Source organism: Pistacia vera, unplaced genomic scaffold (assembly GCF_008641045.1).
Source record: "Pistacia vera cultivar Batoury unplaced genomic scaffold, PisVer_v2 Contig451, whole genome shotgun sequence".
Lineage (NCBI taxonomy): Eukaryota > Viridiplantae > Streptophyta > Magnoliopsida > Sapindales > Anacardiaceae > Pistacia > Pistacia vera.
Genome location: NW_022196281.1, coordinates 1 through 6,241, shown reverse-complemented (window position 1 = coordinate 6,241; position 6,241 = coordinate 1). Strand labels below are relative to the sequence as shown.

The following is a 6,241-nucleotide window of genomic DNA, read 5'->3' as shown; positions in this document are numbered from 1 at the left end:
AACAAAAAGTTCTCTTTGTGTTTATTATTGATTATCGGATATTAACAAGAAAGTGTGAAATTCTATCTTCTTGCGTTGTGCAAACGTAAAAAGAGTACAAAGATAGTTTGGGTTGTTGTACTCATAAGATGCGTGCCAGGGAGTCTACTGCACCAAAATTTCAATAGCAGAGTCACCAAATCGTCTTAAGAGGGCGACGTCTATAACGTGCCTCATCTTAATCTGTCTTTGGCGGTATTGTTTTGATAACTCTTTTGGGTTCAAACAGTTGAGGTAAATCTGTATCACTCTATAGTTTATTATTATTAGAGTAACATAATCTATAAATTTGGAATTACTGGAGTGTGAAAACAAAAGCAGAAAAAGAAACAAGAATTAGTTATGCAAAACAACATAAACACATGCTTAATAAATTAATTACATTGGGATTAATTAGAGTAACATCTTTGAATTGTTAAGTTATTTTATATAATAATATTATGCTTACTCATGAATTTACTAACTGTTTTATTACCTTTGTTTTATTATCTTTGTTAAAATTATATATAATACATATATTATATATATAATATCTACACTATACATTATACAAAGGATATTAAAATAGTTAACAAGATACGTAGCTTACTCTATTTTATATTGAGTTTCGGAAAGAGTTTACACGGTTGTTGAATACTCCGACAGCCAATTTTAATGAAGTGTTGACTATCTCTTATCTCTATCACCATGTCAAACAAACATCAAATTTTAATAAACTAGCCAACTGTTCTTGTTCTCAGAAGAGACAAAACCAGTGTTGTATACTTTAGGTTCGACAAAAAGTCAAAAATTCAGCTAGATGGACTAGCCTGTATACAATGAAATGTTCAGGAGTTGCGATGTCAAATACCATTAAAGGTTTTGACCTCCAAAAATTCACAGACATGGCTGCTGTAGGTGGCATTTAGTACAATGTATAACTGCAGAAGCTTGAGGCTATACTGAGTAATGTTTATTTCGAAATAATCGGTTTGTTTAATTATCTTTTCCTATTCTATTAACACTATTTCCAAAATACACCCTTATTTTTCTATTTTGAAAATAGTATTATATTTTATTTAACTATTTTAAACCTCTTAAATTTATTAATTTAACTAGATACAAAAAAAAAAAAAAAAAAAAAAGTTTAGAACACTATCGTTGACGACCAAACACGGCCAGATCTGACCGTAGATCTAACATTTTTCAGCTAGATCTACGGTGGATCTAGCTAGAAAAAGTCATCTTACCGCACAATCGGCCAGATTCAGTCGGTCATGAGCCGTAACGCCAGATTTTGGCCAGATTTCGATAGTGGTGACCGGAATCTGACAACTGTATGTGGTGGGGGTGTTTTTATCATTTTACAAAATTTATACATTGGGGTTTTTAGTTAAATTAGCAAACCTAAGATGTTTTTTTTGTTAATTTGTAAATTCTACCTCGTAATAATCACCTAACTCTACCTACCAATAATATTTCAAAAATACTACTCAAAATAATAAAACAAACACACTCATGTATATCATGCTTGTTAGATTGCATATGGTTGCTACTAACTCCGTACCAATTTGACATTGATATTAGTAACAGAGAACCACGTACATCATACAAGAATTAAGATTATTAAAGAGATATCCTGCAGAATATATAAATTAAGGCAATTGGCAATTAATTGATCATTTATGGAATAGTAGTGTATGGTTTTTTTGTGGAAAGCATATGCATTTTGAGATTGACAATGGCAGAAATGAATTCAGACGATAGCCAGGGAGGATGTAGCAACAATACAGCCATGTGACTTGATCAAGCAAAAGGAAGAAGAAGTAGAAGATCCATTAAAGTACAATTTAATTGATTACAAAAAGAATAAAACCTTGTTATATAAAATTAACAACCTGTGGCTGCTAATATACATGTATTGTCTCCGGATGTTAACGAAGGGCAAAGTTGCATTAACAGGCAGCATTCAAAACCACAACCACAGGCAATGTGTGAAGCTTCGTAATAGTATCAAGAGATATAGCAAAGTCCAAGATGAAGAATGAGAATTGTGTTACCATTAATGAGTTTGCTTTTATGTTTGCTGTTATTATCTAGACCTTGTTACGCAAGATTTTATAGATTGCTGCAAGATCCTATATATTCAAACACATGAAAGCCATCAACTTCGATTGTGATGAATATTTATAATAAAGTGTTAACTAGGTTGACATAACATTTATAATAACTCATGATTGTTTAAATAAATAAATAAATATTTGGAATGTTGGCTGTGTTTGGTTGAGTATTTACTATTAATTAGGTTGACATAACATTTATAATAACTCATGATTGTTTAAATAAATAAATAAATATTTGAAATGTTGGCTGTGTTTGGTTGAGTATTTACTATTTAGAGTGGTATTTTTGAAAAATTTAAGATGAGCTGTTATTATAAGAATAGAATTTGAATTTGAAAATATGTTTGGTAAATTTTTAGAAAACATTTTTTGAAAACATTTATATTATTTTTTTAATCTCATATATTTGTTAATTTACCTAAACATCCCCTACAATAAAACATTGAAAATTAACAAAAACACCCACACCCATCCATTAAATGTTGGTAACTGGCCACCACTGTCGAATGGTGGTTGGAAGTCGCCGAAATGGCGCATGACCTACCAGATCTGGCCGGCCATGTGCCATTCTGGTGCCTTTTGGCCACCCTCTAGCGATGATGGCTGACTGTTGGGAATATGTGGGTGAATGGGAGTGTTTTTGTCTATTTATAAACTTTTATTATTGGGGGTATTTAGTTAAATTAACAAACATAAGGGGTTAAAAAAATCTAAATATTTTGAGTTGAATATAATAAAATTGGATTTTGAAAATATTGAATCAAATATGTATTTGAATAGGATTGGATAAGATAATATTTAGAATAATGAAACAAACACAACCTTAACTTCTCAGGAAATATTAATAAACTGAGTACAGTTGAATAAACTCCAACACAATTTCACCTTCTTCAAATGAAGTATAAATGTTAATCACTTGGTTGTGGCTGGATGATAAGACTTTAGGCTACCTAGAGGTTTTGTGTTCGAGTTCCATCAAGTAGTCACTTACCACATTTGTGACTTCTTTAGCCCATTAATCTTGTAAGGTGTTCATTTTTCAATGAATCTTGAAGATTAGTCGATGTGCTCGTAAGTTGACCCAAACAACTTGGTCACAAAAGTAAGGTGTTCAATAGACCTCGGGGATTAGTTACCGATGATTAGTTGAAGCACGCGTAAACTGACCCAGATAATCCGGTCACAAAAGTGGGGTGTTCAATGGATCATAAAATTAGTTAATATGTGCGTAAACTGGCTTGTCACCAAAAATAATAAATAAATAAATGATATTAAGAAATGATAAAGGGCTTGTACGATTTTATATAGGAATTGTATTGGCACTGTACCCAAAAACCCCTAAAAATGATCAAGTATGTCTCTCATACTTTTTATTAATATTAAATAATGCGACACTTTTAGCAAGGGTATTGCAAGACTCGAGCCCCTTCAATTTATTTAATCTTGCTCGAGTTTGTTCATTATATTCGAATTTTCAATTCCATTTGAATTAACACAACTGTTCTTGTTTTCGTTATACACAAAATACATTTTCGACATTTTATGTTTTTTTAATATTATATCATTTAAAACCAAAAACAAAAAGCACAATAATTACTACATTTTAATTTTAATTCAGTTTTTTTTTTTTTTTTTCACTTGTATATTGAGGATAAGGATTTTGTGTTATTTGGTGATAAAGACATAGATAAAATTTTAAAAAATAATAATAATAACATAAGACGTCTTACCTAAAATGTTTATTAAATTTGGGTAATTTTTTATTTAACTAATAAAAAAGTTTAAATAATTAAAAACTATTTAATGATCTGATACAATTTATTTCTTATAAACGGATGTGACAATACATCATATTGATGGATAATCCCATCTTATTACTAATTTAAAATCAAGAGTAATGTTACAGCTAACGATGGTAGTGCATCAAATTTGTACACCGAATGATGTGATAAAATCTTAACTGTTGATTAATATTAAGTTAAAAATAATCAATAGTCAATATTTTACTACGTTATTCGGTGCACAAATTCGATGCACTACTGTCAATGACTGTATTATTTTCCTAAAATCAATAAAGCATTATTGAACCAAAATATGAACCTCTAGAAACCAAGTCAAACATGACAAAGCGAGAATATTTGACTCCACATTAACTTGCGCCGACCCTGACCTGGACCCGGACTCGGCCCAACTTGCAATTACCCACTTCGTCTTTGACAGTCGAGTAAATAGCAGCCAGCTCCAACTAAACTCATCTCTAATTCTTAAACTCTGTCTCTGTTCCGTCCCATTCGTTCTCCATTCATCGTATTTTGCAAAATGGAGACGAACTTGTGGGAGTGGGACCACTGGGTCGAAGCAGCACTCTCAAAGCTTCAAATTTAAAAAGTGCTTCGCTCCCTAAGGCCCATTTACGTCTCCTCCAATGAACGACAGAAAGAACAATCTCCACCCGTCGAAGAACGTGACGATGATTACGAGGTGTTCGATGAAATGCAACCCTGGGATCGATCTGCCGTTGAAATATCAATCTCTGACTCCACCTTTCACAGATGGCTCCATGGCATTCCTTGTTCTGGTACTTTTGCTCCCTTTCTTTGTCTTATGTTGATTGGTTTTAATGATATTCATTATACTTGGTTTTGCTTGACTTTATCCATTGGTTTTTTAGGGATAATATTGCCAAGATTTTAGTTAACGTTTTGTAGGATTGTACAATGGCCCCGTATCATATTCATAGGGAATAAATTAATACATATTGTATTAATTAATACCGTGTATACTTAATGTATACATAATTCTGTACAATAGGTTTAGGTTGTAAAATTTATTAAAATTAATCAAAAAATACTTTATGATTAAAATATACCCAATATAATATTCATTATAGTATTGCAAATGCTACAGGACAGTTTGGCTTACCAAACATTGTCATATAGTTATTGGTGAACGATTTATGCACTAGAGTCGCTCCTTGGATTTTACTTGGACAGGGCTATTAACAATATGAGTGGAGACTTTATTTGATACTTAACCGTTTCTTTTTGGATTTTCAGGAGATGAGATTGTCTCCAGAGATGAGTATCTAATGGTAAGGCCACCACATGCTCAAGGCAGTTCAAGAAGCTACTTCTGTTAAATCTCCTAATAAGATTGTAAACTTCAGATGCATGGCTGACACCATTTATGAGTGTATTATACCTTGGATATTTTGCATCTTGTCTACGAAACCTTACTGCTCTGTGGTTCACAGTCCTCTGAGTGACTTCAACGAGTCTTTTGGAAATATTTGCTAGGTGTTTTGGTAATATACCATATGTTTGACAGATTGCTGGTCTTACTATGTTTATATGTTGTGTTATTTATTTATTTATTTTTTAATGTTTTTACCGCTGAAAATCCTGATGTTTTAACTTCTGGCATATTTATTGACGATGTGCTTAATTCGCTTCTTTCTGCAGCTTGTTTAGTATGGATGGAGACTTTGCACCAATGGTTGAACTTGTGAAGCTTCGCAAGAAGTATGGCTTTTTGTTAGTCTTAAATGATGTAAGTTTTCTTGATTGTCCAGTGTTCTACCCTTTTGTTTGACTTCAAGGGTTGGGTTAAGCGGTATAGACTTTTGGAATCAACCAAGAGGTTAGGCGTAAAACACTCCCGAAAGAACTTACTTGGATACATCCAATAAGTTTCTTGTAATCCCCAGTTTAAAATTCATGAAAATTTAAGAAAGGTTGGGGAATTTCTAGGCATAAAAGAAAATGTTCAAGTATTTATCACTTGAAGAAATTGTTAAGAGTTTGTCTTTTACATGACACTTGTTGAGGAATTGGACTACATACTCATTTATCTCTTGCACACTTAAAGCCTTTAAATTATGCTACATAAAAAGGTCTAACATTTCAGTTTTTCAAAAACTATTCTAATTATATTGATTCTTCAATAAATCATTTTTCAGTTGATATATATATTCTCTTTCCTCTCTTTCATATGCTAAAAAGCTTGTCCAAAATTTTATAGTGTATGGCATAGGGAAAGATGGTATCTTCTTCATAAATTAGCTCCAGGTGCATGCCAGCACCAAGTAACTATTCCTTAAC

At 32.0% G+C, this 6,241-nt stretch overlaps 1 long non-coding RNA gene across 1 annotated transcript; it reads left to right on the top strand.

The window, feature by feature from the left end:
• The first annotated feature begins 4,378 nt into the window (after nt 1–4,378).
• On the top strand, nt 4,379–5,884 carry LOC116144676. Its single transcript, XR_004130295.1, has 3 exons — nt 4,379–4,719; nt 5,198–5,445; nt 5,603–5,884. It is a non-coding gene; the product is annotated as an uncharacterized LOC116144676 (long non-coding RNA).
• The last annotated feature ends 357 nt before the right edge of the window (nt 5,885–6,241 follow it).